At 43.5% G+C, this 19,347-nt stretch overlaps 39 non-coding genes across 39 annotated transcripts; all 39 read left to right on the top strand.

Moving 5' to 3' along the window:
* Positions 1-517: 517 nt before the first annotated feature.
* TRNAE-UUC (transfer RNA glutamic acid (anticodon UUC)) lies at positions 518-589 on the top strand. The gene has a single exon. It is a non-coding gene; the product is annotated as a tRNA-Glu (tRNA).
* A 204-nt stretch (positions 590-793) lies between these two features.
* TRNAE-CUC (transfer RNA glutamic acid (anticodon CUC)) lies at positions 794-865 on the top strand. The gene has a single exon. It is a non-coding gene; the product is annotated as a tRNA-Glu (tRNA).
* A 67-nt stretch (positions 866-932) lies between these two features.
* On the top strand, positions 933-1,004 carry TRNAE-UUC (transfer RNA glutamic acid (anticodon UUC)). Its single transcript has one exon. It is a non-coding gene; the product is annotated as a tRNA-Glu (tRNA).
* Positions 1,005-1,534: 530 nt separating this feature from the next.
* TRNAE-UUC (transfer RNA glutamic acid (anticodon UUC)) lies at positions 1,535-1,606 on the top strand. The gene has a single exon. It is a non-coding gene; the product is annotated as a tRNA-Glu (tRNA).
* Positions 1,607-1,685: 79 nt separating this feature from the next.
* On the top strand, positions 1,686-1,757 carry TRNAE-CUC (transfer RNA glutamic acid (anticodon CUC)). The gene has a single exon. It is a non-coding gene; the product is annotated as a tRNA-Glu (tRNA).
* A 204-nt stretch (positions 1,758-1,961) lies between these two features.
* Positions 1,962-2,033, top strand: TRNAE-CUC (transfer RNA glutamic acid (anticodon CUC)). The gene has a single exon. It is a non-coding gene; the product is annotated as a tRNA-Glu (tRNA).
* Positions 2,034-2,714: 681 nt separating this feature from the next.
* Positions 2,715-2,786, top strand: TRNAE-UUC (transfer RNA glutamic acid (anticodon UUC)). Its single transcript has one exon. It is a non-coding gene; the product is annotated as a tRNA-Glu (tRNA).
* A 204-nt stretch (positions 2,787-2,990) lies between these two features.
* TRNAE-CUC (transfer RNA glutamic acid (anticodon CUC)) lies at positions 2,991-3,062 on the top strand. Its single transcript has one exon. It is a non-coding gene; the product is annotated as a tRNA-Glu (tRNA).
* A 669-nt stretch (positions 3,063-3,731) lies between these two features.
* On the top strand, positions 3,732-3,803 carry TRNAE-UUC (transfer RNA glutamic acid (anticodon UUC)). Its single transcript has one exon. It is a non-coding gene; the product is annotated as a tRNA-Glu (tRNA).
* Positions 3,804-4,007: 204 nt separating this feature from the next.
* On the top strand, positions 4,008-4,079 carry TRNAE-CUC (transfer RNA glutamic acid (anticodon CUC)). Its single transcript has one exon. It is a non-coding gene; the product is annotated as a tRNA-Glu (tRNA).
* A 67-nt stretch (positions 4,080-4,146) lies between these two features.
* On the top strand, positions 4,147-4,218 carry TRNAE-UUC (transfer RNA glutamic acid (anticodon UUC)). The gene has a single exon. It is a non-coding gene; the product is annotated as a tRNA-Glu (tRNA).
* A 681-nt stretch (positions 4,219-4,899) lies between these two features.
* Positions 4,900-4,971, top strand: TRNAE-CUC (transfer RNA glutamic acid (anticodon CUC)). The gene has a single exon. It is a non-coding gene; the product is annotated as a tRNA-Glu (tRNA).
* A 67-nt stretch (positions 4,972-5,038) lies between these two features.
* Positions 5,039-5,110, top strand: TRNAE-UUC (transfer RNA glutamic acid (anticodon UUC)). The gene has a single exon. It is a non-coding gene; the product is annotated as a tRNA-Glu (tRNA).
* Positions 5,111-5,640: 530 nt separating this feature from the next.
* Positions 5,641-5,712, top strand: TRNAE-UUC (transfer RNA glutamic acid (anticodon UUC)). The gene has a single exon. It is a non-coding gene; the product is annotated as a tRNA-Glu (tRNA).
* A 204-nt stretch (positions 5,713-5,916) lies between these two features.
* Positions 5,917-5,988, top strand: TRNAE-CUC (transfer RNA glutamic acid (anticodon CUC)). Its single transcript has one exon. It is a non-coding gene; the product is annotated as a tRNA-Glu (tRNA).
* Positions 5,989-6,067: 79 nt separating this feature from the next.
* On the top strand, positions 6,068-6,139 carry TRNAE-UUC (transfer RNA glutamic acid (anticodon UUC)). The gene has a single exon. It is a non-coding gene; the product is annotated as a tRNA-Glu (tRNA).
* A 655-nt stretch (positions 6,140-6,794) lies between these two features.
* On the top strand, positions 6,795-6,866 carry TRNAE-UUC (transfer RNA glutamic acid (anticodon UUC)). Its single transcript has one exon. It is a non-coding gene; the product is annotated as a tRNA-Glu (tRNA).
* Positions 6,867-7,070: 204 nt separating this feature from the next.
* Positions 7,071-7,142, top strand: TRNAE-CUC (transfer RNA glutamic acid (anticodon CUC)). Its single transcript has one exon. It is a non-coding gene; the product is annotated as a tRNA-Glu (tRNA).
* A 67-nt stretch (positions 7,143-7,209) lies between these two features.
* Positions 7,210-7,281, top strand: TRNAE-UUC (transfer RNA glutamic acid (anticodon UUC)). Its single transcript has one exon. It is a non-coding gene; the product is annotated as a tRNA-Glu (tRNA).
* Positions 7,282-7,962: 681 nt separating this feature from the next.
* Positions 7,963-8,034, top strand: TRNAE-CUC (transfer RNA glutamic acid (anticodon CUC)). The gene has a single exon. It is a non-coding gene; the product is annotated as a tRNA-Glu (tRNA).
* Positions 8,035-8,101: 67 nt separating this feature from the next.
* Positions 8,102-8,173, top strand: TRNAE-UUC (transfer RNA glutamic acid (anticodon UUC)). The gene has a single exon. It is a non-coding gene; the product is annotated as a tRNA-Glu (tRNA).
* A 530-nt stretch (positions 8,174-8,703) lies between these two features.
* TRNAE-UUC (transfer RNA glutamic acid (anticodon UUC)) lies at positions 8,704-8,775 on the top strand. Its single transcript has one exon. It is a non-coding gene; the product is annotated as a tRNA-Glu (tRNA).
* Positions 8,776-9,129: 354 nt separating this feature from the next.
* On the top strand, positions 9,130-9,201 carry TRNAE-UUC (transfer RNA glutamic acid (anticodon UUC)). Its single transcript has one exon. It is a non-coding gene; the product is annotated as a tRNA-Glu (tRNA).
* A 956-nt stretch (positions 9,202-10,157) lies between these two features.
* Positions 10,158-10,229, top strand: TRNAE-UUC (transfer RNA glutamic acid (anticodon UUC)). Its single transcript has one exon. It is a non-coding gene; the product is annotated as a tRNA-Glu (tRNA).
* Positions 10,230-10,884: 655 nt separating this feature from the next.
* Positions 10,885-10,956, top strand: TRNAE-UUC (transfer RNA glutamic acid (anticodon UUC)). The gene has a single exon. It is a non-coding gene; the product is annotated as a tRNA-Glu (tRNA).
* A 655-nt stretch (positions 10,957-11,611) lies between these two features.
* Positions 11,612-11,683, top strand: TRNAE-UUC (transfer RNA glutamic acid (anticodon UUC)). Its single transcript has one exon. It is a non-coding gene; the product is annotated as a tRNA-Glu (tRNA).
* Positions 11,684-12,188: 505 nt separating this feature from the next.
* Positions 12,189-12,260, top strand: TRNAE-CUC (transfer RNA glutamic acid (anticodon CUC)). The gene has a single exon. It is a non-coding gene; the product is annotated as a tRNA-Glu (tRNA).
* Positions 12,261-12,790: 530 nt separating this feature from the next.
* TRNAE-UUC (transfer RNA glutamic acid (anticodon UUC)) lies at positions 12,791-12,862 on the top strand. Its single transcript has one exon. It is a non-coding gene; the product is annotated as a tRNA-Glu (tRNA).
* A 354-nt stretch (positions 12,863-13,216) lies between these two features.
* Positions 13,217-13,288, top strand: TRNAE-UUC (transfer RNA glutamic acid (anticodon UUC)). The gene has a single exon. It is a non-coding gene; the product is annotated as a tRNA-Glu (tRNA).
* A 956-nt stretch (positions 13,289-14,244) lies between these two features.
* Positions 14,245-14,316, top strand: TRNAE-UUC (transfer RNA glutamic acid (anticodon UUC)). The gene has a single exon. It is a non-coding gene; the product is annotated as a tRNA-Glu (tRNA).
* Positions 14,317-14,971: 655 nt separating this feature from the next.
* On the top strand, positions 14,972-15,043 carry TRNAE-UUC (transfer RNA glutamic acid (anticodon UUC)). Its single transcript has one exon. It is a non-coding gene; the product is annotated as a tRNA-Glu (tRNA).
* A 1,232-nt stretch (positions 15,044-16,275) lies between these two features.
* Positions 16,276-16,347, top strand: TRNAE-CUC (transfer RNA glutamic acid (anticodon CUC)). The gene has a single exon. It is a non-coding gene; the product is annotated as a tRNA-Glu (tRNA).
* A 79-nt stretch (positions 16,348-16,426) lies between these two features.
* TRNAE-CUC (transfer RNA glutamic acid (anticodon CUC)) lies at positions 16,427-16,498 on the top strand. The gene has a single exon. It is a non-coding gene; the product is annotated as a tRNA-Glu (tRNA).
* Positions 16,499-17,028: 530 nt separating this feature from the next.
* TRNAE-UUC (transfer RNA glutamic acid (anticodon UUC)) lies at positions 17,029-17,100 on the top strand. Its single transcript has one exon. It is a non-coding gene; the product is annotated as a tRNA-Glu (tRNA).
* A 204-nt stretch (positions 17,101-17,304) lies between these two features.
* TRNAE-CUC (transfer RNA glutamic acid (anticodon CUC)) lies at positions 17,305-17,376 on the top strand. Its single transcript has one exon. It is a non-coding gene; the product is annotated as a tRNA-Glu (tRNA).
* Positions 17,377-17,455: 79 nt separating this feature from the next.
* TRNAA-CGC (transfer RNA alanine (anticodon CGC)) lies at positions 17,456-17,527 on the top strand. The gene has a single exon. It is a non-coding gene; the product is annotated as a tRNA-Ala (tRNA).
* Positions 17,528-18,057: 530 nt separating this feature from the next.
* On the top strand, positions 18,058-18,129 carry TRNAE-UUC (transfer RNA glutamic acid (anticodon UUC)). Its single transcript has one exon. It is a non-coding gene; the product is annotated as a tRNA-Glu (tRNA).
* Positions 18,130-18,333: 204 nt separating this feature from the next.
* TRNAE-CUC (transfer RNA glutamic acid (anticodon CUC)) lies at positions 18,334-18,405 on the top strand. The gene has a single exon. It is a non-coding gene; the product is annotated as a tRNA-Glu (tRNA).
* Positions 18,406-18,484: 79 nt separating this feature from the next.
* Positions 18,485-18,556, top strand: TRNAE-CUC (transfer RNA glutamic acid (anticodon CUC)). The gene has a single exon. It is a non-coding gene; the product is annotated as a tRNA-Glu (tRNA).
* The last annotated feature ends 791 nt before the right edge of the window (positions 18,557-19,347 follow it).

The raw sequence follows: 19,347 nt of genomic DNA, 5'->3' as shown, positions 1-19,347 counted from the left end.
ACCGCTTTTCAAGAAAAGACTTAAGGATATTGGTTTATGAATAGAATTAAGACTTGATTAAGCAAGTCCGATATGGTCTAGTGGCTAGGATATCTGGCTCTCACCCAGAAGGGCGGGTTCGATTCCCGGTATCGGAGTGAGTGCTTTTGTACCGCTTTTGAAGAATAAACTTAAAGACACATTTATAGGAATAATATTTAGGGTTGTTTCAACCAGTCCGATATAGTCTATTGGCTAGTATATCTGGCTCTCACCCAGAAGGCGAGAGTACGATTCCCGGTATCGGAGCGAGTGCTTTTGTACCGGTTTTCAAGAATAGACTTAAGGATATAGGTTTATGAATTGAATTAAGGCTTGGTTGAGGAAGTCCGATATGGTCTAGTGGCTAGGATAACTGCTTTGTACCCAAAAGGCCCGGCTTCGATTCCCGGTATCGCAGCGAGTGTTTTGTAAAGCATTTCATAAATAGACTTAAGGATATAGGTTTATGAATAGAATTAAGACTTGGTTAAGCAAGTCCGATATGGTCTAGTGGCTAGGATATCTGGCTTTCACCCAGAAGGCCCGGGTTCGATTCCCGGTATCGGAGCGAGTGCTTTTGTACCGCTTTTCAAGAATAGAATTATGACTAGGTTGTGTAAGTACGATATGGTCTAGTCGCTAGGATACCTGACTTTCACCCAGAAGGCCCGAGTTAGATTCCCGTTATCGGAGCACGTGGTTTTGTACCGCTTTTCAAGAATAGACTTAAGGATATAGGTTTATAAATAGAATTAAGACTTGTTTAAGCAACTCCGATATGGTCTAGTGGCTAGGATATCTGGCTCTCACCCAGAAGGCCCGGGTTCGATTCCCGGTATCAGAGCGAGTGCTTTTGTACCGCTTTTCAAGGATATAGGTTTATGAATAGAATTAAGACTTGGTTGGGGAAGTCCGATATGGTCTAGTGGCTAGGATATCTGGCTTTCACCCAGAAGGCCCGGGTTCGATTCCCGGTATCGGAGCGGGTGCTTTTGTACCGCTTTTCAAGAAAAGACTTAAGGATATTGGTTTATGAATAGAATTAAGACTTGATTAAGCAAGTCCGATATGGTCTAGTGGCTAGGATATCTGGCTCTCACCCAGAAGGGCGGGTTCGATTCCCGGTATCGGAGTGAGTGCTTTTGTACCGCTTTTGAAGAATAAACTTAAAGACACATTTATAGGAATAATATTTAGGGTTGTTTCAACCAGTCCGATATAGTCTATTGGCTAGTATATCTGGCTCTCACCCAGAAGGCGAGAGTACGATTCCCGGTATCGGAGCGAGTGCTTTTGTACCGGTTTTCAAGAATAGACTTAAGGATATAGGTTTATGAATAGAATTAAGGCTTGGTTGAGGAACTCCGATATGGTCTAGTGGCTAGGATAACTCCTTTTTACCCAGAAGGCCCGGCTTCGATTCCCGGTATCGGAGCGAGTGTTTTGTAAAGCATTTCAAAAATAGACTTAAGGATATAGGTTTATGAATAGAGTTAAGACTTGGTTTAGCAAGTCCGATATGGTATAGTGGCTAGGATATCTGGCTTTCACCCAGAAGGCCCGGGTTCGATTCCCGGTATCGGAGCGCGTGGTTTTGTACCGCTTTTCAAGAATAGACTTAAGGATATAGGTTTATAAATAGAATTAAGACTTGTTTAAGCAACTCCGATATGGTCTAGTGGCTAGGATATCTGGCTCTCACCCAGAAGGCCCGGGTTCGATTCCCGGTATCGGAGCGAGTGCTTTTGTACCGCTTTTCAAGAATAGAATTAAGACTAGGTTGTGTAAGTACGATATGGTCTAGTCGCTAGGATACATGACTTTCAGCCAGAAGGCCCGGGTTCGATTCCCGGTATCGGAGCACGTGGTTTTGTATCGCTTTTCAAGAATAGGCTTAAGGATATAGGTTTATGAATAGAAATAAGACTTGTTTAAGCAACTCCGATATGGTCTAGTGGCTAGGAAATCTGGCTCTCACCCAGAAGGCCCGGGTTCGATTCCCGGTATCGGAGCGAGTGCTTTTGTACCGCTTTTCAAGAATAGACTTAAGGATATTGGTTTATGAATAGAATTAAGACTTGACTAAGCAAGTTTGATATGGTCTAGTGGCTAGGATATCTGGCTTTCACCCAGAAGGCCCGATTTCGATTCCCGGTATCGGAGCGAGTGCTTTTGTACCGCTTTTCAAGAATAGACTTAAGGATATTGGTTTATGAATAGAATTAAGAGTTGATTAAGCAAGTCCGATATGGTCTAGTGGCTAGGATATCTGGCTCTCACCCAGAAGGGCGGGTTCGATTCCCGGTATCGGAGTGAGGGCTTTTGTACCGCTTTTGAAGAATAAACTTAAAGACACATTTATAGGAATAATATTTAGGGTTGTTTCAACCAGTCCGATATAGTCTAGTGGCTAGGATATCTGGCTCTCACCCAGAAGGCGAGAGTACGATTCCCGGTATCGGAGCGAGTGCTTTTGTACCGGTTTTCAAGAATAGACTTAAGGATATAGGTTTATGAATAGAATTAAGACTTGGTTGAGGAAGTCCGATATGGTCTAGTGGCTAGGATAACTGCTTTGTACCCAAAAGGCCCGGCTTCGATTCCCGGTATCGCAGCGAGTGTTTTGTAAAGCATTTCATAAATAGACTTAAGGATATAGGTTTATGAATAGAATTAAGACTCGGTTAAGCAAGTCCGATATGGTCTAGTGGCTAGGATATCTGGCTTTCACCCAGAAGGCCCGGGTTCGATTCCCGGTATCGGAGCGAGTGCTTTTGTACCGCTTTTCAAGAATAGAATTATGACTAGGTTGTGTAAGTACGATATGGTCTAGTCGCTAGGATACCTGACTTTCACCCAGAAGGCCCGGGTTCGATTCCCGGTATCGGAGCACGTGGTTTTGTACCGCTTTTCAAGAATAGACTTAAGGATATAGGTTTATAAATAGAATTAAGACTTGTTTAAGCAACTCCGATATGGTCTAGTGGCTAGGATATCTGGCTCTCACCCAGAAGGCCCGGGTTCGATTCCCGGTATCGGAGCGAGTGCTTTTGTACCGCTTTTCAAGGATATAGGTTTATGAATAGAATTAAGACTTGGTTGAGGAAGTCCCATATGGTCTAGTGGCTAGGATATCTGATTTTCACCCAGAAGGCCCGGGTTCGATTCCCGGTATCGGAGCGAGTGCTTTTGTACCGCTTTTCAAGAAAAGACTTAAGGATATTGGTTTATGAATAGAATTAAGACTTGATTAAGCAAGTCCGATATGGTCTAGTGGCTAGGATATCTGGCTCTCACCCAGAAGGGCGGGTTCGATTCCCGGTATCGGAGTGAGTGCTTTTGTACCGCTTTTGAAGAATAAACTTAAAGACACATTTATAGGAATAATATTTAGGGTTGTTTCAACCAGTCCGATATAGTCTAGTGGCTAGGATATCTGGCTCTCACCCAGAAGGCGAGAGTACGATTCCCGGTATTGGAGCGAGTGCTTTTGTACCGGTTTTCAAGAATAGACTTAAGGATATAGGTTTATGAATAGAATTAAGACTTGGTTGAGGAAGTCCGATATGGTCTAGTGGCTAGGATAACTGCTTTGTACCCAAAAGGCCCGGCTTCGATTCCCGGTATCGCAGCGAGTGTTTTGTAAAGCATTTCATAAATAGACTTAAGGATATAGGTTTATGAATAGAATTAAGACTTTGTTAAGCAATTCCGATATGGTCTAGTGGCTAGGATATCTGGCTTTCACCCAGAAGGCCCGGGTTCGATTCCCGGTATCGGAGCGAGTGCTTTTGTACCGCTTTTCAAGAATAGAATTATGACTAGGTTGTGTAAGTACGATATGGTCTAGTCGCTAGGATACCTGACTTTCACCCAGAAGGCCCGGGTTCGATTCCCGGTATCGGAGCACGTGGTTTTGTACCGCTTTTCAAGAATAGACTTAAGGATATAGGTTTATAAATAGAATTAAGACTTGTTTAAGCAACTCCGATATGGTCTAGTGGCTAGGATATCTGGCTCTCACCCAGAAGGCCCGGGTTCGATTCCCGGTATCGGAGCGAGTGCTTTTGTACCGCTTTTCAAGGATATAGGTTTATGAATAGAATTAAGACTTGGTTGAGGAAGTCCGATATGGTCTAGTGGCTAGGATATCTGGCTTTCACCCAGAAGGCCCGGGTTCGATTCCCGGTATCGGAGCGAGTGCTTTTGTACCGCTTTTCAAGAAAAGACTTAAGGATATTGGTTTATGAATAGAATTAAGACTTGATTAAGCAAGTCCGATATGGTCTAGTGGCTAGGATATCTGGCTCTCACCCAGAAGGGCGGGTTCGATTCCCGGTATCGGAGGGAGTGCTTTTGTACCGCTTTTGAAGAATAAACTTAAAGACACATTTATAGGAATAATATTTAGGGTTGTTTCAACCAGTCCGATATAGTCTATTGGCTAGTATATCTGGCTCTCACCCAGAAGGCGAGAGTACGATTCCCGGTATCGGAGCGAGTGCTTTTGTACCGGTTTTCAAGAATAGACTTAAGGATATAGGTTTATGAATAGAATTAAGGCTTGGTTGAGGAACTCCGATATGGTCTAGTGGCTAGGATAACTCCTTTTTACCCAGAAGGCCCGGCTTCGATTCCCGGTATCGGAGCGAGTGTTTTGTAAAGCATTTCAAAAATAGACTTAAGGATATAGGTTTATGAATAGAATTAAGACTTGGTTTGGCAAGTCCAATATGGTATAGTGGCTCGGATATCTGGCTTTCACCCAGAAGGCCCGGGTTCGATTCCCGGTATCGGAGCACGTGGTTTTGTACCGCTTTTCAAGAATAGACTTAAGGATATAGGTTTATAAATAGAATTAAGACTTGTTTAAGCAACTCCGATATGGTCTAGTGGCTAGGATATCTGGCTCTCACCCAGAAGGCCCGGGTTCGATTCCCGGTATCGGAGCGAGTGCTTTTGTACCGCTTTTCAAGGATATAGGTTTATGAATAGAATTAAGACTTGGTTGAGGAAGTCCAATATGGTCTAGTGGCTAGGATATCTGGCTTTCACCCAGAAGGCCCGGGTTCGATTCCCGGTATCGGAGCGAGTGCTTTTGTACCGCTTTTCAAGAAAAGACTTAAGGATATTGGTTTATGAATAGAATTAAGACTTGATTAAGCAAGTCCGATATGGTCTAGTGGCTAGGATATCTGGCTCTCACCCAGAAGGGCGGGTTCGATTCCCGGTATCGGAGTGAGTGCTTTTGTACCGCTTTTGAAGAATAAACTTAAAGACACATTTATAGGAATAATATTTAGGGTTGTTTCAACCAGTCCGATATAGTCTATTGGCTAGTATATCTGGCTCTCACCCAGAAGGCGAGAGTACGATTCCCGGTATCGGAGCGAGTGCTTTTGTACCGGTTTTCAAGAATAGACTTAAGGATATAGGTTTATGAATAGAATTAAGGCTTGGTTGAGGAACTCCGATATGGTCTAGTGGCTAGTATAACTCCTTTTTACCCAGAAGGCCCGGCTTCGATTCCCGGTATCGGAGCGAGTGTTTTGTAAAGCATTTCAAAAATAGACTTAAGGATATAGGTTTATGAATAGAATTAAGACTTGGTTTAGCAAGTCCGATATGGTATAGTGGCTAGGATATCTGGCTTTCACCCAGAAGGCCCGGGTTCGATTCCCGGTATCGGAGCGAGTGCTTTTGTACCGCTTTTCAAGAATAGAATTAAGACTAGGTTGTGTAAGTACGATATGGTCTAGTCGCTAGGATACCTGACTTTCACCCAGAAGGCCCGGGTTCGATTCCCGGTATCGGAGCACGTGGTTTTGTACCGCTTTTCAAGAATAGACTTAAGGGTATAGGTTTATGAATAGAATTAAGACTTGTTTAAGCAACTCCGATGTGGTGTAGTGGCTAGGATATCTGGCTCTCACCCAGAAGGCCCGGGTTCGATTCCCGGTATCGGAGCGAGTGCTTTTGTACCACTTTTCAAGAATAGACTTAAGGATATTGGTTTATGAATAGAATTAACACTTGGTTAAGCAAGTCCGATATAGTCTAGTGGCTAGGATATCTGGCTTTCACCCAGAAGGCCCGGGTTCGATTCCCGGTATCGGAGCGAGTACTTTTGTACCGCTTTTCAAGAATAGAATTAAGACTAGGTTGTGTAAGTACGATATGGTCTAGTCGCTAGGATACCTGACTTTCACCCAGAAGGCCCGATTTCGATTCCCGGTATCGGAGCGAGTGCTTTTGTACCGCTTTTCAAGAATATACTTAAGGATATTGGTTTATGAATAGAATTAAGAGTTGATTAAGCAAGTCCGATATGGTCTAGTGGCTAGGATATCTGGCTCTCACCCAGAAGGGCGGGTTCGATTCCCGGTATCGGAGTGAGTGCTTTTGTACCGCTTTTGAAGAATAAACTTAAAGACACATTTATAGGAATAATATTTAGGGTTGTTTCAACCAGTCCGATATAGTCTAGTGGCTAGGATATCTGGCTCTCACCCAGAAGGCGAGAGTACGATTCCCGGTATCGGAGCGAGTGCTTTTGTACCGGTTTTCAAGAATAGACTTAAGGATATGGGTTTATGAATAGAATTAAGACTTGGTTGAGGAAGTCCGATATGGTCTAGTGGCTAGGATAACTGCTTTGTACCCAAAAGGCCCGGCTTCGATTCCCGGTATCGCAGCGAGTGTTTTGTAAAGCATTTCAAAAATAGACTTAAGGATATAGGTTTATGAATAGAATTAAGACTTGGTTAAGCAAGTCCGATATGGTCTAGTGGCTAGGATATCTGGCTTTCACCCAGAAGGCCCGGGTTCGATTCCCGGTATCGGAGCGAGTGCTTTTGTACCGCTTTTCAAGAATAGAATTATGACTAGGTTGTGTAAGTACGATATGGTCTAGTCGCTAGGATACCTGACTTTCACCCAGAAGGCCCGGGTTCGATTCCCGGTATCGGAGCACGTGGTTTTGTACCGCTTTTCAAGAATAGACTTAAGGATATAGGTTTATAAATAGAATTAAGACTTGTTTAAGCAACTCCGATATGGTCTAGTGGCTAGGATATCTGGCTCTCACCCAGAAGGCCCGGGTTCGATTCCCGGTATCGGAGCGAGTGCTTTTGTACCGCTTTTCAAGGATATAGGTTTATGAATAGAATTAAGACTTGGTTGAGGAAGTCCGATATGGTCTAGTGGCTAGGATATCTGGCTTTCACCCAGAAGGCCCGGGTTCGATTCCCGGTATCGGAGCGAGTGCTTTTGTACCGCTTTTCAAGAAAAGACTTAAGGATATTGGTTTATGAATAGAATTAAGACTTGATTAAGCAAGTCCGATATGGTCTAGTGGCTAGGATATCTGGCTCTCACCCAGAAGGGCGGGTTCGATTCCCGGTATCGGAGGGAGTGCTTTTGTACCGCTTTTGAAGAATAAACTTAAAGACACATTTATAGGAATAATATTTAGGGTTGTTTCAACCAGTCCGATATAGTCTATTGGCTAGTATATCTGGCTCTCACCCAGAAGGCGAGAGTACGATTCCCGGTATCGGAGCGAGTGCTTTTGTACCGGTTTTCAAGAATAGACTTAAGGATATAGGTTTATGAATAGAATTAAGGCTTGGTTGAGGAACTCCGATATGGTCTAGTGGCTAGGATAACTCCTTTTTACCCAGAAGGCCCGGCTTCGATTCCCGGTATCGGAGCGAGTGTTTTGTAAAGCATTTCAAAAATAGACTTAAGGATATAGGTTTATGAATAGAATTAAGACTTGGTTTGGCAAGTCCAATATGGTATAGTGGCTCGGATATCTGGCTTTCACCCAGAAGGCCCGGGTTCGATTCCCGGTATCGGAGCACGTGGTTTTGTACCGCTTTTCAAGAATAGACTTAAGGATATAGGTTTATAAATAGAATTAAGACTTGTTTAAGCAACTCCGATATGGTCTAGTGGCTAGGATATCTGGCTCTCACCCAGAAGGCCCGGGTTCGATTCCCGGTATCGGAGCGAGTGCTTTTGTACCGCTTTTCAAGGATATAGGTTTATGAATAGAATTAAGACTTGGTTGAGGAAGTCCAATATGGTCTAGTGGCTAGGATATCTGGCTTTCACCCAGAAGGCCCGGGTTCGATTCCCGGTATCGGAGCGAGTGCTTTTGTACCGCTTTTCAAGAAAAGACTTAAGGATATTGGTTTATGAATAGAATTAAGACTTGATTAAGCAAGTCCGATATGGTCTAGTGGCTAGGATATCTGGCTCTCACCCAGAAGGGCGGGTTCGATTCCCGGTATCGGAGTGAGTGCTTTTGTACCGCTTTTGAAGAATAAACTTAAAGACACATTTATAGGAATAATATTTAGGGTTGTTTCAACACGTCCGATATAGTCTAGTGGCTAGGATATCTGGCTCTCACCCAGAAGGCGAGAGTACGATTCCCGGTTTCGGAGCGAGTGCTTTTGTACCGGTTTTCAAGAATAGACTTAAGGATATAGGTTTATGAATAGAATTAAGACTTGGTTGAGGAAGTCCGATATGGTCTAGTGGCTAGGATAACTGCTTTGTACCCAGAAGGCCCGGCTTCGATTCCCGGTATCGCAGCGAGTGTTTTGTAAAGCATTTCAAAAATAGACTTAAGGATATAGGTTTATGAATAGAATTAACACTTTGTTAAGCAAGTCCAATATAGTCTAGTGGCTAGGATATCTGGCTTTCACCCAGAAGGCCCGGGTTCGATTCCCGGTATCGGAGCGAGTGCTTTTGTACCGCTTTTCAAGAATAGAATTAAGACTAGGTTGTGTAAGTACGATATGGTCTAGTCGCTAGGATACCTGACTTTCACCCAGAAGGCCCGGGTTCGATTCCCGGTATCGGAGCGAGTGCTTTTGTACCGCTTTTAAAAAATAGACTTAAGGATATAGGTTTATGAATAGAATTAAGACTTGGTTTAGGAAGTCCGATATGGTCTAGTGGCTAGGATAACTGCTTTGTACCCAGAAGGCCCGGCTTCGATTCCCGGTATCGCAGCGAGTGTTTTGTAAAGCATTTCAAAAATAGACTTAAGGATATAGGTTTATGAATAGAATTAAGACTTGGTTAAGCAAGTCCGATATGGTCTAGTGGCTAGGATATCTGGCTTTCACCCAGAAGGCCCGGGTTCGATTCCTGGTATCGGAGCGGGTGGTTTTGTACCGCTTTTCAAGAATAGAATTAAGACTAGGTTGAGCAAGTTCAATATGGTCTAGTCGCTAGGATACCTGACTTTCACCCAGAAGGCCCGGGTTCGATTCCCGGTATCGGAGCACGTGGTTTTGTACCGCTTTTCAAGAATAGACTTAAGGATATAGGTTTATGAATAGAATTAAGAATTGATTAAGCAAGTCCGATATGGTCTAGTGGCTAGGATATCTGGCTGGCACGCAGAAGGGCGGGTTCGATTCCCGGTATCGGAGTGAGTGCTTTTGTACCGCTTTTGATGAATAAACTTAAAGACACATTTATAGGAATAATATTTTGGGTTGTTCGGACCAGTTAGATATGGTCTAGTGGCTAGGATATCTGGCTTTCACCCAGAAGGCCCGGGTTCAATTCCCGGTATCGGAGCGAGTGCTTTTGTACCGCTTTTCAAGAATAGACTTAAGGATATTGGTTTATGAATAGAATTAAGACTTGATTAAGCAAGTCCGATATGGTCTAGTGGCTAGGATATCTGGCTCTCACCCAGAAGGGCGGGTTCGATTCCCGGTATCGGAGTGAGTGCTTTTGTACCGCTTTTGAAGAATAAACTTAAAGACACATTTATAGGAATAATATTTAGGGTTGTTTCAAGACGTCCGATATAGTCTAGTGGTTAGGATATCTGGCTCTCACCCAGAAGGCGAGAGTACGATTCCCGGTTTCGGAGCGAGTGCTTTTGTACCGGTTTTCAAGAATAGACTTAAGGATATAGGTTTATGAATAGAATTAAGACTTGGTTGAGGAAGTCCGATATGGTCTAGTGGCTAGGATAACTGCTTTGTACCCAGAAGGCCCGGCTTCGATTCCCGGTATCGCAGCGAGTGTTTTGTAAAGCATTTCAAAAATAGACTTAAGGATATAGGTTTATGAATAGAATTAAGACTTGGTTAAGCAAGTCCGATATGGTCTAGTGGCTAGGATATCTGGCTTTCACCCAGAAGGCCCGGGTTCGATTCCTGGTATCGGAGCGGGTGGTTTTGTACCGCTTTTCAAGAATAGAATTAAGACTAGGTTGAGCAAGTTCAATATGGTCTAGTCGCTAGGATACCTGACTTTCACCCAGAAGGCCCGGGTTCGATTCCCGGTATCGGAGCACGTGGTTTTGTACCGCTTTTCAAGAATAGACTTAAGGATATAGGTTTATGAATAGAATTAAGAATTGATTAAGCAAGTCCGATATGGTCTAGTGGCTAGGATATCTGGCTGGCACGCAGAAGGGCGGGTTCGATTCCCGGTATCGGAGTGAGTGCTTTTGTACCGCTTTTGATGAATAAACTTAAAGACACATTTATAGGAATAATATTTAGGGTTGTTTCAAGACGTCCGATATAGTCTAGTGGCTAGGATATCTGGCTCTCACCCAGAAGGCGAGAGTACGATTCCCGGTTTCGGAGCGAGTGCTTTTGTACCGGTTTTCAAGAATAGACTTAAGGATATAGGTTTATGAATATAATTAAGACTTGGTTGAGGAAGTCCGATATGGTCTAGTGGCTAGGATAACTGCTTTGTACCCAGAAGGCCCGGCTTCGATTCCCGGTATCGCAGCGAGTGTTTTGTAAAGCATTTCAAAAATAGACTTAAGGATATAGGTTTATGAATAGAATTAAGACTTGGTTAAGCAAGTCCGATATAGTCTAGTGGCTAGGATATCTGGCTTTCACCCAGAAGGCCCGGGTTCGATTCCCGGTATCGGAGCGAGTGCTTTTGTACCGCTTTTCAAGAATAGAATTAAGACTAGGTTGTGTAAGTACGATATGGTCTAGTCGCTAGGATACCTGACTTTCACCCAGAAGGCCCGGGTTCGATTCCCGGTATCGGAGCGAGTGCTTTTGTACCGCTTTTAAAAAATAGACTTAAGGATATAGGTTTATGAATAGAATTAAGACTTGGTTGAGGAAGTCCGATATGGTCTAGTGGCTAGGATAACTGCTTTGTACCCAGAAGGCCCGGCTTCGATTCCCGGTATCGCAGCGAGTGTTTTGTAAAGCATTTCAAAAATAGACTTAAGGATATAGGTTTATGAATAGAATTAAGACTTGGTTGAGGAAGTCTGATATGGTCTAGTGGCTAGGATAACTGCTTTGTACCCAGAAGGCCCGGCTTCGATTCCCGGTATCGGAGCGAGTGCTTTTGTACCGCTTTTAAAAAATAGACTTAAGGATATAGGTTTATGAATAGAATTAAGACTTGGTTGAGGAAGTCCGATATGGTCTAGTGGCTAGGATAACTGCTTTGTACCCAAAAGGCCCGGCTTCGATTCCCGGTATCGCAGCGAGTGTTTTGTAAAGCATTTCAAAAATAGACTTAAGGATATAGGTTTATGAATAGAATTAAGACTTGGTTAAGCAAGTCCGATATGGTCTAGTGGCTAGGATATCTGGCTTTCACCCAGAAGGCCCGGGTTCGATTCCTGGTATCGGAGCGGGTGGTTTTGTACCGCTTTTCAAGAATAGAATTAAGACTAGGTTGAGCAAGTTCAATATGGTCTAGTCGCTAGGATACCTGACTTTCACCCAGAAGGCCCGGGTTCGATTCCCGGTATCGGAGCACGTGGTTTTGTACCGCTTTTCAAGAATAGACTTAAGGATATAGGTTTATGAATAGAATTAAGAATTGATTAAGCAAGTCCGATATGGTCTAGTGGCTAGGATATCTGGCTGTCACGCAGAAGGGCGGGTTCGATTCCCGGTATCGGAGTGAGTGCTTTTGTACCGCTTTTGATGAATAAACTTTAAGACACATTTATAGGAATAATATTTTGGGTTGTTAGGACTTGTTAGATATGGTCTAGTGGCTAGGATATCTGGCTCTCATCCAGAAGGCTCGGGTTCGATTCCCGGTATCGGAGCGAGTGCTTTTGTACCGCTTTTCAAGAATAGACTTAAGGATATTGGTTTATGAATAGAATTAAGACTTGACTAAGCAAGTCCGATATGGTCTAGTGGCTAGGATATCTGGCTCTCACTCAGAAGGCCCGGGTTCGATTCCCGGTATCGGAGCGAGTGCTTTTGTACCGCTTTTCAAGAATAGACTTAAGGATATTGGTTTATGAATAGAATTAAGACTTGATTAAGCAAGTCCGATATGGGCTAGTGGCTAGGATATCTGGCTCTCACCCAGAAGGGCGGGTTCGATTCCCGGAATCGGAGTGAGTGCTTTTGTACCGCTTTTGAAGAATAAATTTAAAGACACATTTATAGGAATAATATTTAGGGTTGTTTCAACCAGTCCGATATAGTCTAGTGGCTAGGATATCTGGCTCTCACCCAGAAGGCGAGGGTACGATTCCCGGTTTCGGAGCGAGTGCTTTTGTACCGGTTTTCAAGAATAGACTTAAGGATATAGGTTTATGAATAGAATTAAGACTTGGTTGGGGAAGTCCGATATGGTCTAGTGGCTAGGATAACTGCTTTGTACCCAGAAGGCCCGGCTTCGATTCCCGGTATCGCAGCGAGTGTTTTGTAAAGCATTTCAAAAATAGACTTAAGGATATAGGTTTATGAATAGAATTAACACTTTGTTAAGCAAGTCCAATATAGTCTAGTGGCTAGGATATCTGGCTTTCACCCAGAAGGCCCGGGTTCGATTCCCGGTATCGGAGCGAGTGCTTTTGTACCGCTTTTCAAGAATAGAATTAAGACTAGGTTGTGTAAGTACGATATGGTCTAGTCGCTAGGATACCTGACTTTCACCCAGAAGGCCCGGGTTCGATTCCCGGTATCGGAGCGAGTGCTTTTGTACCGCTTTTAAAAAATAGACTTAAGGATATAGGTTTATGAATAGAATTAAGACTTGGTTTAGGAAGTCCGATATGGTCTAGTGGCTAGGATAACTGCTTTGTACCCAGAAGGCCCGGCTTCGATTCCCGGTATCGCAGCGAGTGTTTTGTAAAGCATTTCAAAAATAGACTTAAGGATATAGGTTTATGAATAGAATTAAGACTTGGTTAAGCAAGTCCGATATGGTCTAGTGGCTAGGATATCTGGCTTTCACCCAGAAGGCCCGGGTTCGATTCCTGGTATCGGAGCGGGTGGTTTTGTACCGCTTTTCAAGAATAGAATTAAGACTAGGTTGAGCAAGTTCAATATGGTCTAGTCGCTAGGATACCTGACTTTCACCCAGAAGGCCCGGGTTCGATTCCCGGTATCGGAGTACGTGGTTTTGTACCGCTTTTCAAGAATAGACTTAAGGATATAGGTTTATGAATAGAATTAAGAATTGATTAAGCAAGTCCGATATGGTCTAGTGGCTAGGATATCTGGCTGGCACGCAGAAGGGCGGGTTCGATTCCCGGTATCGGAGTGAGTGCTTTTGTACCGCTTTTGATGAATAAACTTAAAGACACATTTATAGGAATAATATTTTGGGTTGTTCGGACCAGTTAGATATGGTCTAGTGGCTAGGATATCTGGCTTTCACCCAGAAGGCCCGGGTTCAATTCCCGGTATCGGAGCGAGTGCTTTTGTACCGCTTTTCAAGAATAGACTTAAGGATATTGGTTTATGAATAGAATTAAGACTTGATTAAGCAAGTCCGATATGGTCTAGTGGCTAGGATATCTGGCTCTCACCCAGAAGGGCGGGTTCGATTCCCGGTATCGGAGTGAGTGCTTTTGTACCGCTTTTGAAGAATAAACTTAAAGACACATTTATAGGAATAATATTTAGGGTTGTTTCAAGACGTCCGATATAGTCTAGTGGTTAGGATATCTGGCTCTCACCCAGAAGGCGAGAGTACGATTCCCGGTTTCGGAGCGAGTGCTTTTGTACCGGTTTTCAAGAATAGACTTAAGGATATAGGTTTATGAATAGAATTAAGACTTGGTTGAGGAAGTCCGATATGGTCTAGTGGCTAGGATAACTGCTTTGTACCCAGAAGGCCCGGCTTCGATTCCCGGTATCGCAGCGAGTGTTTTGTAAAGCATTTCAAAAATAGACTTAAGGATATAGGTTTATGAATAGAATTAAGACTTGGTTAAGCAAGTCCGATATGGTCTAGTGGCTAGGATATCTGGCTTTCACCCAGAAGGCCCGGGTTCGATTCCTGGTATCGGAGCGGGTGGTTTTGTACCGCTTTTCAAGAATAGAATTAAGACTAGGTTGAGCAAGTTCAATATGGTCTAGTCGCTAGGATACCTGACTTTCACCCAGAAGGCCCGGGTTCGATTCCCGGTATCGGAGCACGTGGTTTTGTACCGCTTTTCAAGAATAGACTTAAGGATATAGGTTTATGAATAGAATTAAGAATTGATTAAGCAAGTCCGATATGGTCTAGTGGCTAGGATATCTGGCTGGCACGCAGAAGGGCGGGTTCGATTCCCGGTATCGGAGTGAGTGCTTTTGTACCGCTTTTGATGAATAAACTTAAAGACACATTTATAGGAATAATATTTAGGGTTGTTTCAAGACGTCCGATATAGTCTAGTGGCTAGGATATCTGGCTCTCACCCAGAAGGCGAGAGTACGATTCCCGGTTTCGGAGCGAGTGCTTTTGTACCGGTTTTCAAGAATAGACTTAAGGATATAGGTTTATGAATATAATTAAGACTTGGTTGAGGAAGTCCGATATGGTCTAGTGGCTAGGATAACTGCTTTGTACCCAGAAGGCCCGGCTTCGATTCCCGGTATCGCAGCGAGTGTTTTGTAAAGCATTTCAAAAATAGACTTAAGGATATAGGTTTATGAATAGAATTAAGACTTGGTTAAGCAAGTCCGATATAGTCTAGTGGCTAGGATATCTGGCTTTCACCCAGAAGGCCCGGGTTCGATTCCCGGTATCGGAGCGAGTGCTTTTGTACCGCTTTTCAAGAATAGAATTAAGACTAGGTTGTGTAAGTACGATATGGTCTAGTCGCTAGGATACCTGACTTTCACCCAGAAGGCCCGGGTTCGATTCCCGGTATCGGAGCGAGTGCTTTTGTACCGCTTTTAAAAAATAGACTTAAGGATATAGGTTTATGAATAGAATTAAGACTTGGTTGAGGAAGTCCGATATGGTCTAGTGGCTAGGATAACTGCTTTGTACCCAGAAGGCCCGGCTTCGATTCCCGGTATCGCAGCGAGTGTTTTGTAAAGCATTTCAAAAATAGACTTAAGGATATAGGTTTATGAATAGAATTAAGACTTGGTTGAGGAAGTCTGATATGGTCTAGTGGCTAGGATAACTGCTTTGTACCCAGAAGGCCCGGCTTCGATTCCCGGTATCGGAGCGAGTGCTTTTGTACCGCTTTTAAAAAATAGACTTAAGGATATAGGTTTATGAATAGAATTAAGACTTGGTTGAGGAAGTCCGATATGGTCTAGTGGCTAGGATAACTGCTTTGTACCCAAAAGGCCCGGCTTCGATTCCCGGTATCGCAGCGAGTGTTTTGTAAAGCATTTCAAAAATAGACTTAAGGATATAGGTTTATGAATAGAATTAAGACTTGGTTAAGCAAGTCCGATATGGTCTAGTGGCTAGGATATCTGGCTTTCACCCAGAAGGCACGGGTTCGATTCCTGGTATCGGAGCGGGTGGTTTTGTACCGCTTTTCAAGAATAGAATTAAGACTAGGTTGAGCAAGTTCAATATGGTCTAGTCGCTAGGATACCTGACTTTCACCCAGAAGGCCCGGGTTCGATTCCCGGTATCGGAGCACGTGGTTTTGTACCGCTTTTCAAGAATAGACTTAAGGATATAGGTTTATGAATAGAATTAAGAATTGATTAAGCAAGTCCGATATGGTCTAGTGGCTAGGATATCTGGCTGTCACGCAGAAGGGCGGGTTCGATTCCCGGTATCGGAGTGAGTGCTTTTGTACCGCTTTTGATGAATAAACTTAAAGACACATTTATAGGAATAATATTTTGGGTTGTTAGGACTTGTTAGATATGGTCTAGTGGCTAGGATATCTGGCTCTCATCCAGAAGGCTCGGGTTCGATTCCCGGTATCGGAGCGAGTGCTTTTGTACCGCTTTTCAAGAATAGACTTAAGGATATTGGTTTATGAATAGAATTAAGACTTGACTAAGCAAGTCCGATATGGTCTAGTGGCTAGGATATCTGGCTCTCACTCAGAAGGCCCGGGTTCGATTCCCGGTATCGGAGCGAGTGCTTTTGTACCGCTTTTCAAGAATAGACTTAAGGATATTGGTTTATGAATAGAATTAAGACTTGATTAAGCAAGTCCGATATGGGCTAGTGGCTAGGATATCTGGCTCTCACCCAGAAGGCCCGGGTTCGATTCCCGGTATCGGAGCACGTGGTTTTGTACCGCTTTTCAAGAATAGACTTAAGGATATAGGTTTATGAATAGAATTAAGAATTGATTAAGCAAGTCCGATATGGTCTAGTGGCTAGGATATCTGGCTGTCACGCAGAAGGGCGGGTTCGATTCCCGGAATCGGAGTGAGTGCTTTTGTACCGCTTTTGAAGAATAAATTTAAAGACACATTTATAGGAATAATATTTAGGGTTGTTTCAACCAGTCCGATATAGTCTAGTGGCTAGGATATCTGGCTCTCACCAAGAAGGCGAGGGTACGATTCCCGGTTTCGGAGCGAGTGCTTTTGTACCGGTTTTCAAGAATAGACTTAAGGATATAGGTTTATGAATAGAATTAAGACTTGGTTGAGGAAGTCCGATATGGTCTAGTGGCTAGGATAACTGCTTTGTACCCAGAAGGCCCGGCTTCGATTCCCGGTATCGCAGCGAGTGTTTTGTAAAGCATTTCAAAAATAGACTTAAGGATATAGGTTTATGAATAGAATTAAGACTTGATTAAGCAAGTCCGATATAGTCTAGTGGCTAGGATATCTGGCTTTCACCCAGAAGGCCCGGGTTCGATTCCCGGTATCGGAGCGAGTGCTTTTGTACCGCTTTTCAAGAATAGAATTAAGACTAGGTTGTGTAAGTACGATATGGTCTAGTCGCTAGGATACCTGACTTTCACCCAGAAGGCCCGGGTTCGATTCCCGGTATCGGAGAACGTGGTTTTGTATCGCTTTTCAAGAATAGACTTAAGAATATAGGTTTATAAATAGAATTAAGACTTGTTTAGGCAACTCCGATATGGTCTAGTGGCTAGGATATCTGGCTCTCACCCAGAAGGCCCGGGTTCGATTCCCGGTATCGGAGCGAGTGCTTTTGTACCGCTTTTCAAGAATAGACTTAAGGTAATTGATTTATGAATAGAATTAAGACTTGATTAAGCAAATCCGATATGGTCTAGTGGCTAGGATATCTGGCTCGCACCCAGAAGGCCCGGGTTAGATTCCCGGTATCGGAGCGAGTGCTTTTGTACCGCTTTTCAAGAATAGACTTAAGGATATTGGTTTATGAATAGAATTAAGACTTGATTAAGCAAGTCCGATATCGGCTAGTGGCTAGGATATCTGGCTCTCACCCAGAAGGGCGGGTTCGATTCCCGGTATCGGAGTGAGTGCTTTTGTACCGCTTTTGAAGAATAAACTTAAAGACACATTTATAGGAATAATATTTAGGGTTGTTTCAACCAGTCCGATATAGTCTAGTGGCTAGGATATCTGGCTCTCACCCAGAAGGCGAGAGTACGATTCCCGGTATCGGAGCGAGTGCTTTTGTACCGGTTTTCAAGAATAGACTTAAGGATATAGGTTTATGAATAGAATTAAGACTTGGTTGAGGAAGTCTGATATGGTCTAGTGGCTAGGATAACTGCTTTGTACCCAGAAGGCCCGGCTTCGATTCCCGGTATCGCAGCGAGTGTTTTGTAAAGCATTTCAAAAATAGACTTAAGGATATAGGTTTGTGAATAGAATTAAGACGTGGTTAAGCAAGTCCGATATGGTCTAGTGGCTAGGATATCTGGCTTTCACCCAGAAGGCCCGGGTTCGATTCCCGGTATCGGAACGAGTGCTTTTGTACCGCTTTTCAAGAATAGAATTAAGACCAGGCTGAGCAAGTACGATATGGTCTAGTCGCTAGGATACCTGACTTTCACCCAGAAGGCCCGGGTTCTATTCCCGGTATCGGAGCACGTGGTTTTGTACCGCTTTTCAAGAATAGACTTAAGGATATAGGTTTATGAATAGAATTAAGACATGTTTAATCAAGTCCGATATGGTCTAGTGGCTAGGATATCTGGCTCTCACCCAGAAGGCCCGGGTTCGACTCCCGGTATCGCAGCGAGTGCTTTTGTACCGCTTTTCAAGAATAGACTTAAGGTAATTGATTTATGAATAGAATTAAGACCTGATTAAGCAAGTCCGATATGGTCTAGTGGCTAGGATATCTGGCTCTCACCCAGAAGGCCCGGGTTCGATTCCCGGTATCGGAGCGAGTGCTTTTGTACCGCTTTTCAAGAATAGACTTAAGGATATTGGTTTATGAATAGAATTAAGACTTGATTAAGCAAGTCCGATATGGGCTAGTGGCTAGGATATCTGGCTCTCACCCAGAAGGGCGGGTTCGATTCCCGGTATCGGAGCGAGTGCTTTTGTACCGCTTTTCAAGAATAGACTTAAGGATATTGGTTTATGAATAGAATTAAGACTTGATTAAGCAAGTCCGATATGGGCTAGTGGCTAGGATATCTGGCTCTCACCCAGAAGGCGAGGGTACGATTCCCGGTATCGGAGCGAGTGCTTTTGTACCGGTTTTCAAGAATAGACTTAAGGATATAGGTTTATGATTAGAATTAAGACTTGGTTGAGGAAGTCCGATATGGTCTAGTGGCTAGGATAACTGCTTTGTACCCAGAAGGCCCGGCTTCGATTCCCGGTATCGCAGCGAGTGTATTGTAAAGCATTTCAAAAATAGACTTAAGGATATAGGTTTATGAATAGAATTAAGACTTGGTTAAGCAAGTCCGATATGGTCTAGTGGCTAGGATATCTGGCTTTCACCCAAAAGACCCGGGTTCGGTTCCCGGTATCGGAACGAGAGCTTTTGTACCGCTTTTCAAGAATAGAATTAAGATTAGGATGAGCAAGTACGATATGGTCTAGTCGCTAGGATACCTGACTTTCACCCAGAAGGCCCGGGTTCGATTCCCGGTATCGGAGCACGTGGTTTTGTACCGCTTTTCAAGAATAGACTTAAGGATATAGGTTTATGAATAGAATGAAG

The sequence above is a fragment of the Phalangium opilio genome, unplaced genomic scaffold (genome assembly GCF_054372755.1).
Source record: "Phalangium opilio isolate 3A_F unplaced genomic scaffold, DU_Popi_V2 ptg000009l_1, whole genome shotgun sequence".
Taxonomy (NCBI): Eukaryota; Metazoa; Arthropoda; class Arachnida; order Opiliones; family Phalangiidae; genus Phalangium; species Phalangium opilio.
Note: the sequence above shows the minus strand (reverse complement) of the source record. Positions and strands in the feature narration are given on the sequence as shown.